The sequence below is a fragment of the Cotesia glomerata genome, unplaced genomic scaffold (genome assembly GCF_020080835.1).
Source record: "Cotesia glomerata isolate CgM1 unplaced genomic scaffold, MPM_Cglom_v2.3 scaffold_11, whole genome shotgun sequence".
Taxonomy (NCBI): domain Eukaryota; kingdom Metazoa; phylum Arthropoda; class Insecta; order Hymenoptera; family Braconidae; genus Cotesia; species Cotesia glomerata.
Window position 1 is genome coordinate 577,199 of NW_025401443.1, and position 25,397 is coordinate 602,595.

The 25,397-nt window shown below is 36.8% G+C and overlaps 1 protein-coding gene and 1 long non-coding RNA gene across 2 annotated transcripts in view; one reads left to right on the forward strand and one right to left on the reverse strand.

Moving 5' to 3' along the window:
* Positions 1 to 25,397, reverse strand: part of LOC123273588 (lachesin-like) — a gene marked incomplete at its 3' end in the record, with an annotated part of 449,749 nt that overhangs the window by 10,056 nt on the left and 414,296 nt on the right. The window lies entirely within an intron of this gene.
* Positions 10,838 to 15,233, forward strand: LOC123273616. Its single transcript, XR_006511336.1, has 3 exons — positions 10,838 to 10,922; positions 10,993 to 11,067; positions 14,504 to 15,233. It is a non-coding gene; the product is annotated as an uncharacterized LOC123273616 (long non-coding RNA).

The window sequence follows — 25,397 nt, forward strand, 5'->3', positions numbered from 1 at the left end:
AATAGTGCAATTTTGTATTCATTAAGCAACCTAAAGTATTATAGTTGTATAACAACTCGTCAACTAAAGTTGCGTAGTTATCACTTTTCGTATTCCCTAAAAATTGCTGTGATACTTCCTTAAAACTTCCCCAAGCTGCTCTCTCAATCTCGTTCATCTCATATTCAAGATTAGCATCCTGGAATAGAGTCCGAATTTGGGGTCCATCAAAAATTCCTTCTTTTAATTTAGCGTCACTTATAGCTGGAAATTTTTCGCCCAAGTACTTAAAACAGTTTCCATCTTTATCCAGAGCTTTGACAAATTGCTTCATAAGGCCAAGCTTGATATGAAGTGGGGGCAGCAAGTACTTGGAAGGATCAATTAGAGATTGTCGCGTAACATTGTGAGAACCAGGATTCAAATTTGTTCTTGTTGGCCATTCTTTTTGAATGTAATGATTCTTTCGGTCTCGGCTATCCCACAAACATAAGAAGCAGGGGTACTTTGTGAACCCTGATTGTTGGCCTATCAATATTGTTGCAATTTTCAGATCACCACAAACCTTCCATTGATGTTCTGAATAGTTTATTTTATCTAATACAACCTGTAAATTGTCATAAGTCTCCTTTAGTTTAGTCGAATGAGCTACTGGAATCGGTGCCAATAAGTTTCCATTATGAAGAAGCACAGCTTTAAGACTTCGCCTAGAGGAGTCAATAAAAAGCCTCCATTCTTCGTCTTTGTAAGTGTTTGGCTTCAACTCATCGATCAGTCCTTTTACATCTGAACAGTACACAAATGAATTTTCGCTGTCTTTTTGAAAATACTTCCGGAACTCTTTTTCCCTATCACGATAAAAATAAGCTGTTGTATTTTTAGCTAATAAATTTTTTTTCCTTAAAGCTGAGGCTAAATGTTCAGCTTTTACCTTAGATAGTCCTAAGTCTCGTACAAGGTCATTCAATTCAAGTTGATCGAAGACTTCAGGGTCTTTACTTCTAGAAACACCACTCGGGATGTATTCTTCATCCTCAGAATGGATCTCTTCGGGTTCAGGATCGATTTCTTCAAAGTTATCTTCAACTTCCATCTCTTCATGTTCATTCACTGGTTCAGGAGCTGCAGGTTCTTCGACATTCAAAACTTTTTCTGCTGGCACAACTGATGTTACGTTGGCATATTGAATTTTATGTTTGGTTGTCGAAGAAAAACCTGAAACTTCCGTCGTGCAAAAATAGCAGTTTTTTGACTCGTTGGTGCAGACCAAATCACAGGTTTTGAAAATTTCAAGCACTGTTTACTTTTCGTCTGCTCCCAACGAGTAAGCATCGTGTGACACCGATTGCAAAGTGAATGTGGTACCCAAGTTGCTTCCCAGTTCGTAATCTGGATACCGAAGCAGGTTTCGTAGACATTTTCAATTTGTTTGAAAAAGATCTACGACTTTTCGTTACTTCAAATTCTCCACATATGTAACAGAAGCAATTGGAGTTTTGTTACATATGTGAGAGACACTTCTTGTCATATTAAACGCTTCAGAAGCCAAGTCACCCACTAATGAAGAGCTGCAGTCACTTGATGACGACGCCTGCGAGCCTGCTTTCTCACTCTGACCAGACGCCGATACTGGGATTCCGGGTCCCTGCATCGTAAAACACTTATTACTTGTGCCTGCCATGACGGCATTCAAGCCGTTAACCCAGGGACTATGCCAGACGGTCCTGTTGCCCGCCGTCACCACGTGGAGGTGCCCTGGTTACAGGCACAAGCATTTAAGCAAGAAATCGATTCTGAGCCCAAAAAGTTCCTAGAAGTGAAAACCCTGAAACATCAGCTTAAAGAAAAAAAATTTATTAACTAAAAATACAACAGCTTATTTTTATCGTGATAGGGAAAAAAAATCTGATAACATTTTTAAAACGGCGAAAATTCATTAGTGGACTGTTCAGATGTAAGAAGTTTGATTGATGAGTTAAAGCCGAACACTTTCAGGACGAGGAGTGAAAGTTTTTCATTGCTTTGTCTAAGCGAAGTCTCAAAGCACCGACTCCAGTAGCTCATTTGACCAAAAATCATTGAAAAGTTTGTGGTGATCTGAAAATTGCTACACTAGTTAAGCCAACAATCTGGTTCACAATATATCCCTTCTTGTATGTTTGTAGGATAGTCACGATCGGAAAATTCCCTACAGTAGAAAAGAACGGCCAACAAGAAAGAATTTGAATCATGGTTCTCACAACGTTATGCGAGAATCTCTCATTAATCCTTACAAGTACTTGCTGCCACCACTTTATATCAAGCTTGACCTTATGAAGCATTTTGTCAAAGCTCTCGATAAAAATGGCAACTGTGTTAAGTACTTGGACGAAAAATTTCCAGCTATAAGTGACAATAAATTGAAAGAAGGAATTTTTATGTACCCCAAATTCGGACTCAATTCCAGGATGCTAATCTTGAGTATGAGATGCACAAGATTGAGAGAGCAGCTTGGGGAAGTTTTAAGGAAGTATCTCGAAATTTTTTAGGGAATGTGAATACAAAATTGCACTATTTACAATCTCATCTTTCACACTTTCCTGAAAATCTTGGTAATTTCAGTGAAGAAAGAGAAGAAACATTCCATCAAAACATGAGTGGATGTCAATATGATGGTAGATCATTGTTGGACTCTGAAGAGATTTACCCGAAGAAGAGAGGAAACGAAAGAGAAACCCTTTATGCAGGACGTTTGAAGATAAAAGGGTGAGATATAAGCGGAGAACGAATTAAAATTCAAATCCAAAGGGTTTTGATGATATTTTCCGAAAAAATTAATTTTTAAGTCTTAAGACGAAATACTTTTTTTATGCACCACAGATCGAATGATATGATTTTTTATTTATTTTGAATAATAACTCGATTTTTATTATATTACATTTGATTTTTTCCAATTTTCGGGGTTTTTGCACATTTGTTTGATGTTTTCGAGACGTCTGAGTTATAAAAGTTGGAGATTTATATGTCGTCGATAAACCTACATGAAAATCATCATATATTTAGCTCAATACATTTTTTATCACAATATTGGGAATTTTTGTTTTTTTCGCAATTTTCATGGGTTTTCGGGATTTACTTAGACTTTTAATGGCTGCTGGTCTGAGTACACTTCAGATAAGTATAAAAGCAGATCGAAATACATGAAAATCATGCATAGTTAGAATCTAAAAAATTTTTCAATCACCAAAACCCCCAATTTTCCCGTTTTTTTTCGGTTTTTTACAGTTTTCTCAAAATCCTAGGGTGTAGGGGCCAAACGGACCTCAAATTCGGGTTCAGCGGGTCAAATTACATGGGAATATATGTGGCGCGTCCCAAGTACAGACAACTTTTTTTTTTTTGTGTGCCGGTGTAATTTATCGAGTGTTTTTGACTCGTACATAGCGGGAAGTTCCAGTAATGGCCTAAAGGGTTAACCCTTTTCCAGATTTTTTTGTTATTGAATTTGAATATGGCATAAGAGTTATAAATCAATTATCGGATGAAAAAATCCAGGGTACCAGCTGAAAGAAGAATCTCAAATCGCGAACTGGTCAGACTAAAAATTTCATAAAAATTCTGAAAAATAAGTTTTTTCCAATTTTTTTCGCCAACGATAACTCTCGAATCAACCGATTTTGATTTGACTGGTGGCGATCAACGTGGTTTTTTAAGGTTAAAAGCTGATTAGTTTGATGAAACTCTGTGGAACCCCGCTTAGATCATTCCAATCGGTCTAGCCGTTCAAAAATTATAAGATGGTAACACACACACACACACACACACACACACACACACACACACACACACACACACACACACACACACACACACACACACACACACACACACACGGACATCATCGCGAAAACATTCAGGGGAGCTTCCTAGGACCTCAAAACGATGGGATCTGATGAAAACGCGATTTTCGAAAAACGGGGTAAAACCAATGACTCCCTGTTTTTTTTTTTAATTTTTAACTTTCTTAGCGGGAAGTTAAAAATTAATTAATTGAATAAAAACTTTCTATAATTTTATAAATACAATGTAATATATTTACATCTATTTTTCCTCGTAAGTCAGATTCCACTAATTATGACAATTGTCGAAAAAATTTTTGTTGAATGAACTTTTAAGTGCATCAGTAATAATACAGTTCCTAATGGCTATCGTCATTGTAGGATAGACATTGGTTTGGAAGTGGGTAGAATTCTATCTCTTATTTTTTTTATCCATAATATACGTGCTTGTTTACTTGCTCTTATTGAAAAAAAATTCCAACCCAGGATCGTAATTTTTTCAACTTAAGTTTTTACTATGCAATATAGTATTGTTTCTTGCATTTTTTATTACAGAAATCTATAGCTCTAATGAGGATGTTTTAATCCTAAGAAATCGTAAGACTATAGTGATTTATTAGATACAAAACCTTAAAAATCAAGGTATTGACATACGGGTCTCAGATACTCATATTGTAATTATGAGTATTATTTTTTTTCCGTGTGTACTCTACGGCTCCTTAGTTGTCTTTAAAATTCATCAACATATCAGTTCATAGAAATTTACTTCTTATATTTTTCATTTTGTGCTTGATCACGTAATAACAAATTATCATAAAATAAGTTCGATATCCTTTGAATTGTATCTACGTAGCTAATATCGAGACTCGTCACCTGTTTCATCTTTCGTTGTCGACCCCCTCCCCTCCCTTTGACCCTCTCTTCGAAACCGCTAGCGACCCTCCGTAATCAAATCCCGCCCTAACCACTCGGCACCCGCTCCACATGGAAGGAATGTTAATGGGACAATACCTCTACTCTGACTCATCTCCACCCCATAGGGAGCAAAGCGGCACCTCGAGACAAAATATATGAACGGCATGTCTAGAGACATCCTTGAGAATTATTTTCTTCTATTCGTTTATTTTTTTTTTCCTACTATTGTGCGAGTTAAATACTTGGTATTTATGAAAATTAGCGTAAAATCGATTTCCGATCAACGTATCCTGTAATTAATTAACTATTCAATTCTTTACTCAAATTGTGTTTTCTTAAATAGAAAAGTTTATAATTCAAAGTTAATTATGAGGAATCTCGATTGTTCTCTACCGACCAGATTGAATTCTTGAGGATGTATAAATTTCACAGTTACTAAACTTTGAAAGCTTAAATATACTATTATGACTATTGCTCAGACTATCAAACGACAATTAATTCTTAATGGAAGGAATTTTGATGGAAAAACAATTCTTAATTGAAGAAATTGTTATCATAACAAATCCCATCAAGCAAAAGTGTTATTAAATTTATCGGTTATTAAATATTTCTTAATTTTCTAATGTCCAAATGGAAAATTTAGAAATATTAGAAAGTAATTGAGTACAAGAAAAAATCACTGCTTATAAAATCGATGTAAATAAAAATCGAAAACTTATCTAAGGTTATCTGAAGAACAGTTGACCCTGCAGTTCATGCTGGAAATTTCTCGTTCTATTCCAGGCAATTTATTAAGCTTAAAAAGCGATTTTCTTACTTAAAAAGCGAATTTTTTACTTGAAAATTTACAAGTTATGTGAAGAAAATATTCTTTTGCAAATTTTTTACTCATGATGTGTTCCAAACGGATCAACAAAATCGGCGTGCAATCAATAACGTTCTAATAATGAAGAACCATCGATTTCCATAGTCAATATATTCAATAAAGTTTTATCTAAGTCTTCAGAACCGAACCGGAGCAGATAGAAGTATCACGAAGGTCGTGAGAAAAATCATGATAAGGAGCAGTAAATAATTAATTAAAAAATAACTTTAATTAAAATTCTTTAACAACAATCAACAATTTTTTTTACTGAGTTCCAAATAAACGATAATATTTCCATTTAAAACTATGTTCCTGAATCTAATTGTGCGTCCACTGGACCTCTGAGTACCATTTTGACCGTTTGACCAATTTTTCCTATGAATATACCAAACACACACACACACACACACACACACACACACACACACACACACACACACACACACACACACACACACACACACACACACACACACACACACACACACACACACACACACACACACACACACACACACAAGAACAGGGAAAACGATTTCATCAAGACATAAGTAAAATGAAGGGTAGGTATCGAGTAAATTAGAATGTCAATATGATGTCAGATTTTTGCTGGATTCTAGCAAGAGAAATACTAGAAGTAACCAGAAAACGTAAAAGGAACCCACTGCGTAGGTAATTTGAAGATAAAAAAATTCGATACAAAAGAATGACAGTCTGAAATGCTTTTTTTTTACAGATTTTCAAATTTTGCCATCTTTTCAATTCAAAGATAATATTCCATCCATGAAAATGCAACCAAGTGATTAACAATCGTGTTTAATAGATTTTTAACTTCCCGCTAAGAAAATCGAAGATTTTAAAAATCTGGAAGTTATTGGTTTTACCTCGTTTTTCGAAAATCGAGTTATCATCAGATCTCGAAGTTTTGAGGTCCTACAAAGCTTCCCTGCATGTTTTCGCGAAGATGTCCGAGTGTCTGTATGTGTGTGTGTGTGTGTGTGTGTGTGTGTGTGTGTGTGTGGGTGTGTGTGTATGTATGTAACCCTTTTATAACTTTTGAACGGTTCGACCGATTTCATCGCAGAGAGCCATTCGAAAGGGTTTGACCTAACTAAGATTTTGATTACTTTTTGGACAGATTCGGACTGGTAGATTTTGAGAAATCTCAAAAAAACTACAAAAAAAATTTTTTCAAATGTGGTTTTTTTGAAATAACTTTTCAACAGCGTTATTGATCGATTCAAAAAATCAGCTTTTAACATTAAAAGACCACGTCGATTGCCGTCAGTCCGGTCAAAATCGGTTGATTTGTTCGTGAGTTATCGTTGTCGAAAGAAAACCGAAAAAAGTGTTTTTTTCGAATGACTCCAAAATTTCTGGTTCGATCAATTCATACTTGAAGATTTTTGATGAAGCTTCAAAAACTGCGTCGAATGCTGCCAACTGCGTGAAAATCAGTTCATTCATTCAAGAGTTATTGTGGTTTGAAAATTTAAAAAATTGTGTTTTATTAAACTGTTATCAGAGCTTTAAGCTCGGAGAGCTCAAAATGACACAAAAATCATTTTTTTGAGCGCGAAGAGCTTAAAAATGTAATGTGTAATTTTGAGCGCTTAAGTACAAAATGAGCGGGAAGTTGCAAGGATGACCTTCAGGGTCAACCGTTTTTCTAATTTTTTTTTTCACATAACTCCGACATGTTTTTTTGGATCGTTTTTGATGTAATAAAATAATTATTAGAGCTTGAAGAGCTCAACAGCACTGAGAAGCCATCTTGTTGAGCTCGGAGAGCTTAAAATAACACATAAATAGTATTTTCGAGCTCGAAGAGCTCAAGAACATCGTTAGTGCAATTTTAAGCACCTAGGTATGGAATTAGCCAGAAGTTGCAGGGATGGCCTTCAGGGGCCACCGTTTTCTTAATTTTTCTTTGTGTTTCGGTGTTATTTACTATAATATTGATAAAATTGGGAGATGTATTTTTTTAATGTTATCGATTGATCAAAATTTGTCGAGTATAAAATTTTTAACTCCCCGCTAAGAAAATTGAAAATTTTCAAAAATCGGAAAGATATTGGTTTTACCCCGTTTTTCAAAAATTGAGTTTTCATCAGATCTTAACGTTTTAAAGTCCTAGAAAGCTTCCCTGAATGTTTTCGCGATGATGCCCGTATGTCTGTATGTATGTGTTGTTACGATACTGCCATCGTATGCCTCCGGGTAACCTCGGGTACAGCCGGTAGATACAACAGCATGACCGCTGGCTAGACTATATAAGCGTGACTGACCATGCTGTTGCCGCATTTTATGAGGTGTAAAGCAGTAGCTTTAACGGTGTTGTTCCGAGTAGTTAACTGTTAGCTTTTCGAGCCCTATGTGCTAGTTGAAGCACATAGTAAAACATTAAACTAATTGAACCCTATTCTTTAGAATAGTTTAAATAATTCAATTGGGCTTTGTAAGGTTGACTCTTACCCATGTGGTGGTAATTTGAATAATTCAACCTAATCCGTTAAGTTTAATTAATTCGTTTTGCCTATTTTGTAAATTTCAAAAATTTAATATTTAATTTTAATTAGCATATACTTCTTTTTGTCCCTTTGCAATTAAAATTTGCAAGCGTTAAACCAGCGCGTTTTGATAAGCTTGCCAGAATATTAAATAAAAAGATCAAATAAGTAGTGATTATTTCAACAAACAGGTTCAATATAAAAAAATTAGAGAAACGGTAGACCCTAAAGGCCATCCCTGCAACTTCTCGCTAATTCCATACCTAGGTGCTTAAAATTGCACTAATGATGTTTTTGAGCTCTCCGAGCTCAAAAATACAATTTATGTGTTATTTTAAGCTCTCTGAGCTTAAAAAGATAGCTCTTCTATACTTTTGAGCTCTTCGAGCTCAAAAGACTGATAGAAGCTCATAGAACAATATTTTTTGAATTTTCAAACCGCAACAACTTTTGAATGAATCAACCGATTTTCACGTGGTTGGCGGCATTTAACGCAATTTTTTTAGCCTTATGGAGAATCTTCAAGTTTGAATTAAAAAAACTAGGAAATTCAGAGTAATTCCGAAAAAACACTTTTTTTGGTTTTCTTTTATTCACGATATCTCTTGAACGAATTGACCGGTTTTGTTCGGCTTGACGGTGATTGATGTAGTTTTTTGATGTTTTTAGCTGATTAGTTTTTGAAATTGATCGGCTGAGCCGTTTGAAAGTTTTTACAAAAAATGTCGGCGTTATGTTAAAGAAACACTTGTTTCCAAATATTTCGTCGAGGATATCTCTCGAACGAATCAACCGATTTTGACCGGATCAGCGGCGATCGACGTGGTTTTTTAAGGCTAAAAGCGGATTAGTTTTTGGAGTTGATCTATGAAGCCGTTTTAAAGTTATTCCAAAAAAACCACTTTCAAAAAAAATTTTTTTTCTTAGTTTTTTTGAGATTTTTCAAAATTTCTCAAAATCTATCGGTCCTAATTGGTTGAAATTCTCAAGAAATCTGTGTGAGAGAACTCTTTAGAACGCCGTTTGTTAGGTTCCGATCGGTTTAGTCGTTCAAAATTTATAAGCGATTCACATACTTACACACAAACACACACACACACATACACACACACACACACACACACACACACACACACACACACACACACACGTACAGACATGCTGCTGAAGACGCGGAGCACGTCTTCTTTGTATGTCCTCGTTTCGATCCACAGCGTGAAGAACTGGAGAGGATCCTGAACCAGAGAATGCAACCAGATTCACTAGTAGAAGCAATGTTGTCATCAGAAGCTGCCTGGAACGCTACCAACACGTTTGCAACAGAAGTCCTTAAAGACTTGCGTTCCACCGAAAGAAAAAGAGCAAATAGCAGAAGATAGAAGGAAGATAGTTAACACCTTAGCCACCAGAAGGAAGAGCAGTAGCTAGATCCTCCCTTCACGAAGTAATGCCTGACGGCGGTTTCCATGAGGGATTAGAGGAAAGAAGGAAAAGGGGTTTAGGGTTTAGTGGGTAGGGGCGTTAGTGTCGAGTTAGTATGACGCTGCGTCGAGTCGCCACATATCCAGGCCAAACAGCTATGCCTAGAATCCGTAAAAAGGATTCCCCCCCCTACAAAAAAAAAAAAAAAAACACATACAGACATAGTGACAACATCGCGGGGGTGGTCCGGGAAGCTTCCTATGACCTTAACACGTCGAGATCACCACTTTCGAATGACACCAACTGCGATCAAATCGATCAAGCCGTTCAAAAGTTATAAGAGGTTTACCTACATACATACATACATACACACACACACACACACATATACATATACATACAGACGTACGGACATCATCGTAAAAAGAGTCAGGGAAGCTCCTTAGGGCTTCAAAACGTCAAGATCTGATAGAACTCGATTTTTGCAAAATGGGGCGCAAACAATAACTTCCCGATTTTTGAAAATCTTCGATTTTCTTAGCGGGAAGTTAAAAATTGTTCCAGAAAACCTTAGTTTGATTTTTGTACGTATTTTATCAGAAAGAAAAAACGTAAAACAATTTCTATTAATTTTCATTTTCTTATTATTTTTGTTCATTATTGTTTTTTTTCAAATTAAAATTATTATTTGTAGCGCTCTAATTAAAAAAAAAAAAGAGAAGAGGAGAAAAAAAACCTTCCTCTCTAAAAACTGAAGAAACTTTTCAAAAATTGTTTGAGACAAATTGTTATTTTTTAAAATTTCAAAGATTTATTTTGTTATATAAAAAAAAAAAAAAATTTGAAATAGGAAAAATTAATTTCCGAACAAAAAAAATTAGTAAAGAAAAATAGCGTTAAAACGCAATGAATATTAATTAGCATAAGGTAATTATAAAATTATTTGTAATTAGTCATAAGTGAAATATTTGATGATTGTAAAATAAATCACAAGATTTTATGTGAAGTTAAAATAGATAAATTTAATCCCTAAAATAAGAGATAAAAATATTAAAAATAAAATAAAATCTGTCGTGTAAAGATCAAAGAATAAAAGAAAGATTCCGAAAGAGATTATGCCTCGAACAGCCAGGTGAGTCACCACTTAGAGTAGCAGTAATATTGTAGGAAAATAATCCGCAGTAAATAAGAGATTATAAGCGGAAAATATAAAATAATATTTCAAATAAGTCTCAGAGGCTCAAATAGGAATTTATCAACTTTTCTGTAGATAAAGTAGAAAACAAGCGCTCAGCACGTCATCAGTGAGAAATAGATAGGTAATAACCAGCAAATTCATCAACAAAGTCGCAGTTAAGGAGATTACGCGTCATTAAATTCAGTTCATATATTTTTTATTAAAAAGATACGCAGGTATAAAATTTTTGATATAAAATATTCATTAACAAATATATAAAACCACTGAATTTTTTTTCTATATAAGAATTTTCAGATCAGATAAATATTAAATAAAAATAACCTGAATAATCAAGGTCAAACACGTGCAACAAATAAACAGGTATTGATTTTATAATTTGAATAAATTCACATATAAAGGTAAATTACGTATTAAATAACAATAAAATATATAAATATAGTTGATATAAACCTACAATTATAAAATTTATAACTTTATTAAAATATGTGCTTGTGCATATATTAACGCGTAATAAAAGTTGTTGACAGGTGGACGAGCAAGTGCTGGAGGATTCTGGTTCTACATCGAAATAATAATAAATTTAAAATACTGTTAATTTTCATTTGTTTCAAAAAGTCTTAATTTTCTTTCTAAGTGCAAATTTAATTTTTGAAAGAAAAAAAGTGGAAAAAAACTAGTTGTTTGAGGAGATTAGATAAATTTTTGGTGTTCTGTGGAAAAAAAAAAAAACAAAATAACAAAAATTAAACAGTTAGAAATAAAATAAAAATTTGGAAATAGCTAAATATTGAAAATAAAAATCAATATAGTAAATTTAAGCAAAAGTCACTTGAAAATTTTTTGAAAAATTTATATCTTTGATTTCTATTTATTCTGACTGACTGATAAACAGAAAAAATAGTTAGTACGCGAAAACAGAATAAAGACCTGCGTAACAAGTTGAGAGAAGCACAAGAGACAATTGAACAGATGAGATCTGCATCAACAAGTGGTACTCAACGAGATCAAACCGGAAGAAATGAAACAATACAATTAAATGATACATATACAACAAATGAAGAAAAAATGTGGAACCTGGATAAGAATAAAAGAAAGACATTCTTGGAAACATATCAAGCGTAAGAAAAGAAAAAAATTTAGTATCCCGCATTCAAATGATCGAGTCAATGCCAGCAGTCAAGAATCAAAGACTTATAAAAGCATTACAAAGAGAACTAGATTTATCAGAAAATGAAATAGGACATTGGGGAAACCCAATTACAGACTATATTGCCAGGGGAATTCAACTGTTTGATAATTCAATATACCTGGAGAGACCAGAAAATTCAAGAAACACAAGATCACGAATGCAAGACGACGTGATTGAAAATAACGAAGTACGAAATGGAAAAATTCAGAAGTCGTATTATTAACCATCGAGGCATCAACATCGAAACCAGTACACGGAATGTCAAAAAAGAGAACAATGTGAAGGACGTCAAGATCAATATTCATATGATCACCACATATACCAAACGCGAGGACACATACCACGACAAGGCACATATACAGATCAGTATGGAGATTCGGGATATCTATCAACACAACATGGTACATATCAAAGACAATACCAAAACCCAGGATATTTACCAACACAACAAAGTTTTTACTATGAACAACAACAATTCCAGAATACGCAAATAAATCAATCAAGTAGAAACAGAAATGACTTAAAATTGATGGCAGAGAAAATAAAATCAATGGAAACGCTGATTCGTGCAAAGGAATTGAAATACGAAGAAAACACAAATCCGAGACAGTAGATACAAAATATAACCGAAGCATGCGAAGAGCAAAATATGATATTTGAAGATCGATTAGAATTACTGAAAGTAGCTTTGAGCAAGAAAAAAGAATGGATCAAACAGAACATCCAAAGCTGGAATAATTGGGAAGGAGTCAAAAAAGCATTTAAGAAGACATTCTGCAAAGCAAAAGGTTACACAGAAACTTTACAAGAAATTTTTACGATGTTCCAAAATAAAAATAAACAATCACACACTTTTGTAGAAAGAATGAGAACGAAATTTGAAGAGTTAGAAAAGAAAATGCCAGTAAAACAGTAAATAGAAATAATAAAACCCAAGCTAGAAGTCGAAATTCAGAAAGAACTGAATACATTGGCACCAGCAAAATCGTATTAACAATTAACTGAAGCATTAGCAATAATAGAAGTAAGAATTGAACAATTCAGAAAATTCAAAGAATTGAGAGAAACAACTGTAAAAAGACTAGAAGATACTAAAGACTCAGTATTAGGTTCAACAACAGAAGATGAATCAGATGCAGAACCAGTTAGACGAGTGAAAAAATATCAAAGGAAATCGAGAAAAGATCGAAAAATATATTCAAGATGAAAAGCGAAAGATCTTGATGAAATGATAAGAGTTGTAACTGAAACAAATAATAAAAAATATAACAATTACAGAGATAAATCACGGTCGCGAGAACGAAATAGAAGGTCAGAATCAACGAGCTCAGGATCAACAAGTTCAGGATCAACAAGCTCAGGAGACAGTAGGAAATCAGTAAGAGAAACATATATATGTTTAAACTGTGGAGAACAAGGAGACCATCTGACCAGGAAGTGCAGGAACAAACGCGTCGATATCTGTGTGCGTCGCTTCAAAGTCGGTATAACAGCAAAAACATCCCTGGTTAAAAATACTGATTGAAAAGAATTGAAAAGCGAACACTCCATGCAAACTGTATATCTATATATACAAACGAAAAAATTGAAATTATTGAAAAGAATTCGAATTTCATCATTTTCAATTCTTTTCAATCAATATTTTTGAACAAGGATGCGACTGCAACAGACGAAAAAGCTAAGAGAGAGAGAGAGAGAGTGCAACACACGCAGGAGTCTGTAATCAACCCACTCGGAACTCCTGCGATCCAAGCACCAGTCCTTTGGTTGGGGGGAGGGCCACCCTGCCACTTCAACATAAAAAGAGAGGATGAGCTTTATACATCAGACGATTAACTGACGTCAGTTTTTGTTTAAAAAAAAAAAAAAAAAAAAAAAAAAAACAAAAACAGGGCGTGTTAAAATAATAGACAGAATCTTGAAAGTGCCAGGATGAGTAATTTACTTGACTGGTGTTGGAAAGAATAAATAGAAATTTAAAATTATCAATTAAAACTTTTCTTTCAGAAAAACATACCAAATGGGACCAGAATTTACCAGAGCTTGTATACGCGTATAATACATTTGTTCACAGCTCATTGACAGTCCTGCTTATTTGAATTTTGGTCGCGACCCTAGGTATTTAGATTTAAATCGACAAGGAAAGTTTTTAATAGAATTAAATAATCCAGATCATTGTAACACAGTATTATCATTAATTGACGAGCTTAGGCATTACATCAAGTCATTCATGATGAGAGCTTAACTGAGGCAAGACCAGAAAGAACTTGAGCCTAATATTGAAATAAGTATAGACAATGAGGTGTTTATTAAGAATAATAAATTAAGTAAAAAGGTTGATAATTTCATAAAGAAACTTGCCCCAGCTTGGCGAGAGCCACATTACGTACCTAGCTTCTTTTCAAATAGCTTAGTTAATTTACAGGATCGTGATAATAATTTTATAAGTAGGACGATCTGAGAGACAAGCGAAGCTAAGTGGTGACCTGAGCAGATAAATGCTGATGTTATATATTCTTATTGTAAAACATAAAACACAAAACATATCAAAAATAATACTAACACCAATACATGTATTGATTAGCTAATGTTGGACTTTTATTACAGAGTAGACTGCTTGAATTCAATGTTGTCATTAATAAAGGAGGACAAATCATCACCCAGTTCAACAACTGCAGCTAAAATACTTTGAAGCTAGAGATTTAACGAGAATGTAGGGGACAGGAAATCATACTGGTCAAACCGAGTCTTTACAACTCCAGAAGCATTTTTGGGTTTTGATAAACCTGTCACAACAGATGTCCAATTGCTGTCATGGTTTCACCGAGTATCCAGCAAAAACAACGTGTTAGTATATTCAGAGCCGCAATCAGTGCTCGTGATTCCAGAATAACCACAGGGAGTCAAGGTCAAGATTCAAGTCACCAATGTTCTATCATTGGCGATTAGATGTCAACATGTGTTTGATAGAAGTGCCATAGTAACCGACACTAATCTCCGAGACGTATTCTCCAACGCAGAATGGCAGGAAGCAGTGAAAAGGATGGTAGTAAATTTGACACCTAAAAGTCAACGCACAGTGGCGCTCAAACCATCGAAACCAGGTTAACGCCTATACCAAAACCAGGGTGTTTAAAATGCAAAGCCAAGGACCACACCTAGCGTAACTGCCTGAACGAGTTCCAGGGAGACCATTATTGCACCAATTTTCGACGTCGGGGGCACACAAACAATTCATGCCCATACCAGTCGTGGCGCACAGAAGGGTACCACACTATTTGTTTTAACAAACAATAGTGTTAAATTAATCACCAGTGTTCTAGTAAGATTTTTTTTATTTTTTGATTTGATTCTATTTAGAAAAAAAAATATATGAGTATTAATAAAAGATTTGAAAAAAAAAAACAAAAGTTCTGAATTATTATATTATTATATTATTATATTATATTATATTATTATATTATTCAATTGGTGAAACGTTTTGAGAAAAAGCTTTTTTTTTTGTTGAATTTTAATTTTGGAAAAAAAAAATAATTAATAATTTACGAATACATGTTCGTTTAATCTGAAAGACAGAGACATTTGTTTTTATTTTTTAAATTATAGTCAGTAAAATCATTTTTTGTTTGTTTAATTTTCAGTGTAGTTTTCTTTAAAAAAAAAAAAAAAAAAAAAAAAAATAATATCTATTAATTTTGTTTGTTTAACAGTTCAAACTACATTTATAATTTTTTTATTGGATTATTATAATAGCAAGTTAATATTTGAATTAACCAGTTTGAGTTATACTATCATTTTTTATCAAAAGTTTAATTTTTGCTAAATGATGTTTAAGTTTATTAACGTACCTATTGATTGTACCTGATTTGATATACCAGAGCTGTATTTAATAATTTAAGTATTTTTGTAATAATTATAGAAAATTTAAAATGCTTAAAATACTGAAGTATCCACCAGGAATATTTTGTAAGGTGATACTTTCAGACATATCACTGTGTGAATGATTATCACTGTAATTGTACAAATGATTTTTGTTTGAGTGTGACTATAAACAGGAGTTAATCGGTAAATTTTTAGATTACCTTACCCATGTTAAAGTCAAGCAGGGTGGAGTTACGATGCTGGCATCGTATGCTTCCGGATAACTTCGGGTACAGTCAGTAGATACAATAGCATGGCCACTGGCTAGACTATATAAGCGCGACTGACCATGCTGTTGCCGCCTTTTACGAGTTGTAAAGCAGTAGCTACCTTTAACGGTGTTGTTCCAAGTAGTTAACTGTTAGGTTTTCAACCCCTATGTGCTAGTTGAAGCACATAGTAAAACATTAAACTAATTGAATCCTATTCTTTAGAATAGTTTGAATAATTCAATTGGGCTTTGTAAGGTTGACTCTTACCCATGTGGTGGTAATTTGAATAATTCAACCTAGTCCGTTAAGTTTAATTAATTCGTTTTGCCTATTTTGTAATAAATAGTTTGATTTACTTTGCCTGTTCAGTTAAAACAGTTTGATTATTGTTTTTGTACGGCCAGTTCGAGGTATTTATTATCAGATTAATATATTAGTGAGAGTCTTATTCTAGCCAGGCAAACTCACATACAACTTGAAACGTCCCTGAATATCTAATTAATCTAATATTATCTAACGTAAATTTGATAGATATAAATTTACGTCTTAAATCACGTTTTATTTAACGCGTAATAAACCAACGACGTTTCAGTGTGTGTGTGTGTGTTTTTTTTCCTCTCTAGGGGGGGGGGGATCCTTTTTACGGATTCCAGGCGTAGCTGTTTGGCCTGGATATGTGGTGACTCGACGCAGCGTCATACTAAAACTCGACGCTGACGCCCCTACCCACTAAACCCTAAAACCCCTTTCTCTTCTATCCTCTGATCCCCCATGGTACCGCCGTAAGGCATTTCTTCGCGGGGGGAGGAATTAGCTGCCGCTCTTCCTTCTGGTGGCTAAGATGTTATTTCTTCCTTCTAGATTCTATCTTTCGCTCTTTTCCTCTCAATGGATCGCAACTCGGTAAGCAAGCTTTTGTAGCAAAAGTGCTTGTGGCGTTCCAGGCTGCTTCTGATGACAGCATTGCTGCTACTATTGTCTCTGGTTGGATTTTCCTCTTCAGGATATTCTCCAGCTCATCTCGCTGTGGGTAAAAACGTGGGCACTCAAAGACAACGTGCTCTGCATCTTCATTGACTCCTGAGCAGGACGGGCACTCCGGGGAATCATCATGCTTGAAGCGGTGGAGATACGCCCGGAAACAGCCGTGTCCTGATAACATCTGTGTAAGATAATAGTTGACCTCACCGTGACTCCGGTTGAGCCAAACGTTGATCCTTGGTATGAGACGATGCGTCCACCTACCCTTCACTGTGGCATCCCACTGTAGTTGCCATCTACTTATGCTCCTCTGCCGCTCTTCTATTCCAAGCTCCTCAGCGCTTAGTGTGGTCGACTTCTTTCGTTGGTAAAGGATCCGTCTTTCCTCAGCTAAGACTCTGAGAGGCAAAGTTCCGGAGATGACACACACTGCTTCCATAGATATTGTGCGGAAGGCACTTGCTACTCTTAAGGCACTCAGACGGTAGACTGGTCCAGCCTTTCTCCATGATTCTTGCTTTTCTAGTGCGTCCGCCCAGATAGATATTCCGTAAGTGAGCACTGATGTGACTACAGTGAGACACTACAAAATGTCCCGATGTTATCAGCCTGGCGAACTACCACCCGAAATTTCCGTTACCGACACTAGCTAAATTAATGTGTAGCCCCGTGACTTCACAAGACGACACGAGGAGGGAAAAATCAGCTACGAACCTCAAAACTTGAGCGATGATCGACACTTCGACCTATCCCCCGGTGTCAACCACCACGTTTGATATTTCTTAGTCAATTTACTACTATACCACTATTATCACTATTAGGTGATTACTCACCAAAATTTATAAAACTTACTACTAAAACCTACTAAAATTTTATTAATAGTTTAATACTAATTATCAGAAATATTTTATATTACTTCTATTAATTTTATTATTTTTGCATTAGGTGATTATTCACCACGTTTATTACTATTGTTCAATCATTTATAACACTAAGTTTAATTATTCTATCCCTATAAATATTTTGTTAAATTACCTAACCGAAATACCACAAGTTTATATTAAAAGTGCTTATTTTGTGTAATAAAGTTAAGTTTATTGTTATCAACGCTATACACTATTACTAAACTACCACTATTCACCTATCTATTTACTACGATTATCTATCTACAACCTGCCAAAGGGTCAATCAAAGACGAAGGGTCATCGTTGCAGTTAAAATTTGTAAGTAAGTAAAACAAATTAACTGGCACGCGTGAGAACTTCTGTCTCAAACTAATAAAATCATCTAAAGACAAAGACACTCATTGGTTCACGGAAGCGGAATATCCCAGAGCAGCGAATCCTAATTTTTAGAAGTTTAGGCGATTATTTCTTATCCGCGAGATTTAATGGTCTAAATAATTAAATTTTTAAATTAAGTAAAAATTTAGTGTTTCAACAGATGATAGTAGTAGTCTCCTGCTCTGCTTTGGGCCTCCGACGTTCGGCATCAGTCGTGCTAAGCTAGCTACCACTGCTGATGCTTTTGCACTCACGTGTTCGACTTGCTGCTTAAAGTTGAGTCGGGCATCAAGCATCACTCCCAGATATCGGATATATGGTTGTGATGTGATTTATTGTTCTCTGACTTTCAGTTTTATGGTCTCTATCACTTTTCTGCTGGTAATAAGCACAGCCTCAGTCTTCTGTTTAGCCAGTTGTAGATTTATTGAATCCATCCACCGGTTAACTTTCTCAAAGGTGATACCAAACATGTGGTTTATCTCATCTAGGTGTTTCGCAACGATTACGACAGCTACATCGTCTGCATATGCAACAAGCTTGACACTTCTTGGAAGAGTCAGTCTCAGCAGGCCATCATACATGACATTCCACAGAAGTGGACCCAGAACAGAACCCTGGGGTACACCTCTGGTAATACCGTACTCTTTTGGACCATTTTTCGTGTCGTATCTCAGGATTCTGTCCGTGAAGTAGCTAGCCACTATCCTACGTAGGTATCCTGGTACGTTTTTCTCTTCCAAGGCTTGCATAATGCAGTCCCAGTTGGCGGAGTTGAAGGCATTTTTGATGTCCAGAGTGGCCACCAGGCAGTACTTTTTCGCTCCACCCTTCCATCTGATCCCTTCGATTGCCTCTTTGGCCGTTGCAACAACCAAGTTGATCGCGTCCAGGGTTGATCGTCCTTTCCGAAAACCATACTGGTTATCTGCCAGGAGTAGATCGACAACTGCTTCTATTCTTTGGTGGATTATACGCTCAAGTATCTTACCTGCCGTATCTAACATACAAAGTGGTCGATAAGATGACGGTTCTTCTGGTGGCTTTTTCCCTTTTGGAAGTAGTACTAGTCGTTGCTGCTTCCACTTCCGACGGAAAATCCCTTCCTTGAGGCATGTGTCGTAGACGTCCAGGAACAATGATGGCACTGCTTTTATAGTTGTTTTTAAAGCAATATTGGGGACCCCGTCCAATCCCGGCGCTTTATTGTTCCCTACATGATTACAAGCCTCCATCAGTTCTCCCTCCGTGACAGATGGAATGTCATCCATTTCATTCTGCGCTAATAGGTCGTTAAACTTGCTTTGTTCGGGGAACAACGCGTTTACGATCTTCTGTAGGAGTTGAAGACACGTGGGTGATGGCATTAGCTGGTTTTTAAGATGGGTCATGACCACCTTATACGGCCTACCCCACAGATCTCTGTCCACCTCGTTGATGAGCTCCTTTCAGCATTTTCTTTTGCTCTCTTTGATGGCTTTGTTCAGGGATCGACGGGCTTTTTTGTACTCTGCGACCAGCTCCACAGAGTTAGGTCGTCGGTAGCCACGCTGAGATATTCTTCTCTTCTGATGACACTCTTTACGAAGGGCGATGATGTGGTCGTTCCACCAGTGAACGGAAGGTCTTGTGTTTATGCCACGTCTACGAGACATACTGGCGTCACACGCCTGGGTCACTCTTTTCATCAGGTCCTTGGTCTTATCATCTGCGCAGCCCGCGATAATCTGGTCACTATTGAGAGCTACTAACAATGCCCTTGGGTCAAGAGTTTTTACCTTCCAACCAATGGTGTTAAGTTGCTTTTTAGGTCTTCTCGGGCTCTGGGCGTTTAATATTTCCCAGAGAATCGCGTTGTGGTCGCTGGCTGTGTAGGTATCCATCACCTTCCAGTTGATATTACCTCTGGTGAGGCTGCCACTGACGAAAGTGAGATCTACAGTAGAACTTGTGTCTCCTTTGGTGTAGGTTGGTGTGTCACCATTGTTGAGCATTACTACATCTAATGTAGAAAAGACTTCTAGTAATTCCTTTCCTCGCGCGTTTGTATTCGTGCTACCCCAGTCTACTGCCCAGGCGTTGAAGTCCCCAGCTATTGCCACTGGGTGGTAATGCTTCGCGTCCTCGGTAAGTCGATCCAGAAATGCGGTGAATTCGACAGTAGAAAGGCCAGGTGGTGCGTAACAGCTATAGAAGCGGATGCCCTCTACTGATACTGCTACAAAGCCGGCATTGCTGTTGTCGACTGCATTTTGGAAAGGGAGCTTGCCACATGACCAGATGACAGCTTTGGATGTGCTGTCAGATTCCCAGGGTTGGGTACTCAGGTGTTTATATGGCTCTGCTATCAGTACCAAGTCAAGCTCTAGTTCTCGCACGGATTGCATGAGCAGGTCATGCGCTGCCTCACAATGGTTGAAATTGAGCTGCAGTATCCTCATGCTTGTTTGTTCGTCAACTTCTGGAGTGCATCCTGAAATAACGGGCACTTATGGGTACCGGCATGGTGGGCAACATTCTCTGCACTTTCAATCTCAGCACATAATGCACATTTGGCGGGATTTTTACAATCAGCAATCTTGTGCCCTTCTTGTCCGCACCTGATGCAAAGCTTCGACCGGTCCACCTTGCTTTTGCACTGGGATCCATGATGTCCGAAATGCCAGCATTTAAAGCATTGAATAGGTCTCTTCGTTGTCCTTATTCGGCAATTAACCCAACCAATCCGGATTTTGCTATTTCCATCCAGTAGTTTCTGTGCTGTTGCTGCTGGTAGAATTACTGTGGCAATTTGAGTACCTCTATAGGCCTTACGGATCTTGATTGCCTCTAGTGGTATCTCACAGCCATCTCCAGCTTCCTCCTGTAGGGCACCCTGGATGTGATCCTTAGTTGTGTCATCATCGACGTCTCGGATCTCAATTACCTCCTGTGGTCCTTTGCAGGTTACTTTTGCGTCTTCTTTCAGAATGTCTGCAATGGTCTTTCTCAATGTTTGGCCTTTGTCGGTGCTCTTCCTCGACAGAGTTATCAGCATATCTCCAGCATTGGTCTTATTGATCTTCTCTACCGTACTGCGGACCTGGTCGTCAGGGACGTCCTGTTTTATTCGACGCAGGATCTCGGCGTACTTTGCTTTCTCTGTCAGCCGAATGATGAGGGCATCCGGTCTGATCCATTTCCGCGGTTTCTTTCGCTTGGGTTCAGGTCGGGGCTCCTTTGACGTCTGTTTTGAGAGCATCTCTTTCGTCTGTCGCTTTAGCTCTTGCTTGGACTGAACTTTTTGCCAGACTGACGCTTTTTCCTGTTCGTTGCTTCGCCCTGCCGCTCCTTGTGGAGGGCTTTTCTTCAAATCCTTTTTTTTCATGGCTTGGCTGATTGTTGGGTCAGGAGAAGGTCGATTTTTTCTCTTACCTGACTTGTTGCTGGCTTCACTTTTGTCTTCCGCGACTGATTCACCGTCACCTTCAGCTCCGGTGTCAATTGCTTCGTCAGTCACGTCGATAGCCTGACAGTCTTTGGTTGAACGAAATCATTCAACTCACTGATCAGCTTTTCAAGGCGTTTGAGCGCTTGCGAACGCTTCATTTCAGCGCTTGCGTCAATCGCTGCTTGTTGGGCATGTAGTCCGTTTCCACTTTTGTTTGTTTCCTTTGAATTACTCATACTTTTTAATTTACCAGCGCATCGTACGGAGTGGAGCGGGTTGCCATAACTAGGAACGGGTGTACCCTCGGAGATTGTACTCCTACCCCAGTTCCCTGAGGCCTAGCCGACACTTAGCCAGTCCCGGAATACACGGACGGACTAGAATCGCTCGGAGCGGTGAAGATTCCGATCTCTAACACTCACTGCGTACTTCCTGATCAAGGCCCGAAGTGGCTGGCTCCTGATCCACTACTGAAACTTACACCTCGGTAGAGCAAGCTCACATCAGCCGTGGCCTGCATCGTCGGAAACTACGATACAGGTTCCGGTCACTCCCAGTGGGTCACAGCAGAGAACGATCGTCTTGTTAGGTCAGTTAGTGCGACCAACCCATTAAAGGGGAGTTTTGTCCACGGGAGCATATTTTGTTTGGTTATTTGAAGAGCTCAACAGTACTGAGAAGCCATCTTTTTGAGCTCGGAGAGCTTAAAATAACACATAAATAGTATTTTCGAGCTCGAAGAGCTCAAGAACATCGTTAGTGCAATTTTAAGCACCTAGGTATGGAATTAGCCAGAAGTTGCAGAGATGGCCTTCAGGGGCTACCGTTTTCTTAATTTTCCTTTGTGTTTCGGTGTTATTTACTATAATATTGATAAAATTTGGGAGATGTATTTTTTTAATGTTATCGATTGACCAAAATTTGTCGAGTATAAAATTTTTAACTTCCCGCTAAGAAAATTGAAAATTTTCGAAAATCGGAAAGATATTGGTTTTACCCCGTTTTTCGAAAATTAAGTTCTCATCAGATCTTAACGTTTTAAGGTCCTAGAAAGCTTCCCTGAATGTTTTCGCGATGATGTCCGTATGTCTGGGTGTGTGTATGTGTGTGTGTGTGTGCGTCCGTGTGCATGTGTGTGCGCGTGTGTGTGTATGTATGTGTGTGTGTGTGTGTGTGTGTGTAACCTTCTCATAACTTTTGAATGGCTTGACCGATTCAATCACGGTTGGCGCTGTTTGAAAGAGTTTGACCAAACTTTAATTTCTAATGCAATTTGAACCGATTCGAACAAGTAGATTTTGAGAAAACGCAAAAATAAAATTAAACAAAGTGTTTTTTTGAAATAATTTTTAAGCGGCTGTTTTGATCAATTCCAAAAACTAATCGGTTGATTCGTTCGTGCGTTACCGTCGTCGCAAGAAAACCGAAAAAAGTGTTTTTTTCGGAATCACTCCGAAATTTCTAGTTTGATCAATGCATACTCAAAGATTCTTTATAATGCTTCAAAATCTGTGTCGAATGCTGTCAACCACGTGAAAATCGGTTCATTTATTCAAAAATCATTGCGGTTTGAAAATTCAAAAAATTGTGTTTTATTAAACTGCTATCAGAGCTTTAAGCTCAGAGAGCTCAAAATGACACAAAAATCATTTTTCTGAGCTCGAAGTGATAAAAAACGTAATATGTAATTTTGAGCGCTTAAGTACAAAATGAGCCGGAAGTTGCCAGGATAGCCTTCAAATATTGTAAGTTATGTTAATTAATAACTAAAACGTCCTGCTTTCTTTCAAAGTGTGTGAGTGAGTAAAACTTTACTATTTCTTACTTATGAGATGAATACTTGCTAAAATCATAGCGTAATCCATCTAAATTACTGTCTTAAGGTACTCTAAAATTATTTATTCTTTAATTTCACTTAATTAACATTTTACTCTCAGTCATTATATCTATACTCTGTAAAGGGATCCCATAAATGAGTTTGGTTAGTTTCTTTTGTGTATTTCATGTGCGTTAGACCAAGTTTGCTAATTATAAATAGAAATTTCTTATTTTTAGCAAGCAATAGCCCTCGAAATCTATCAATTAATTGAACGTGATCACACCTAGATTGAGATTGATCAGTTAATCATTTATTAAATAATTTTATAGTACGTAATTACTATTTAAATAATTGTTTTGACCAGAACTCTGTCTGATTTTGGTAGTGGTGATGCGGATTTGACGAGTGTTCTCCGCAGTCATTATTTTTTAAAAAGATAAATATTGAAATTATTCAACTATAACTTATTTAAAAATTGTTTAAATTTATTGTTTAAAATATTAAAAAAAAAAAAAAATAGTTTAGAGATAGATTAACTTGTAGTATAACTCAGCATATTCGAGCAACAAGTTGTTATTATTACGCGTTGGTCAGTCTCAAATTAAGAATTCATAATTCTTCACATCATTATTCTTTGAAAACAAATTAAAAAAAAAAAGGGTTATTTTTAACGAATCAAATAAATAATATTGAGATAATTTGCGCCCAGTAGTAACCAACAGACTGATGATTTAATAATTGCGTGAATTATTTGATATTACAAAAAAAAATTGTTTAATTAAATCAAAGAAATAAAAAAAAATTAGGGGATGACTTTAAATCGAACCTGCATTTTTCTTACGATCTTATTTGATTTGTTTATTTCATCATATGATTCTTCATGTTCAAATTTACTAATTTATTTTCCTAAATAGGTTCTAGAAATAGGAACTGTTGCCACCCCTTGTTCCCAGAATTCCTTTTTATCACGATTTACGTTTCAGGTGATTATATCGACTAAATCCCCGAACACAGACGTACTGACGACCCTTGACTGATCTACCAAGTTCATAATGACAAGAAGAAAGAAGCAATGCAACCGTTGCCATAGTTCGTGATTTGACAAAATGAATTTGTCAAACATTGAAGAGATTGCAGATGATCGTCCTGTCGATCCTCCACAGCCACCTGTGGTCTTGCAGGAAGAAATGTCTTCAGCGTTGACTGACAGCGGAAAGGCCAAACCCACCGTGGTCAACGTGGAGGTTTTAGAGAAATCATATCGTTTGTGTCCACGAGCTGGAGACTCAACGATACAGGGGACCCAAGCCAACCCCGAAGATACAATACTACCCGGAAAGATTCCATCAATCGCAGCAGTCTGTCTGGCCCGGCCAAGGATGTTCTGGCCATTTCTGACTTTATGCAAAATGTGGCTTCACGTGTTGACCAGATGGATACCAAAATGGGCCATCTGTCGCAGGCTATGATGGAGCTTTCAACGTCAGTAGTTACCAAAGACGTATTGCGTGTAGCAATAGTGTACACTCTGATAACCTCCACGCAGAAGTTCTTCAAACATTAGCTGGCCAAATTGACGAGCTGTGCTTAGAAAATAAAACTCGACAGGAGGAAAATTCCGCGAATAAAGCCTCGTGTAGTAGAGCCCAAAATGCGACAACAGAGTTAGGGAAATCTTTGTCTAGCGTTCAAGTTGTTATGACGACATCGCTAAAACACACCGCAAAAATTGCTCGGGCAGTATCTTCGATTCCAGAAATACGCAAGAAGTTGTGGACAGAAGCAGAGATTCAAAGCGGGTCTCAAGCCGAGCCTCAACCCGTTACTCAGGCCCCTTTAGGTGAAAGCCTACGAA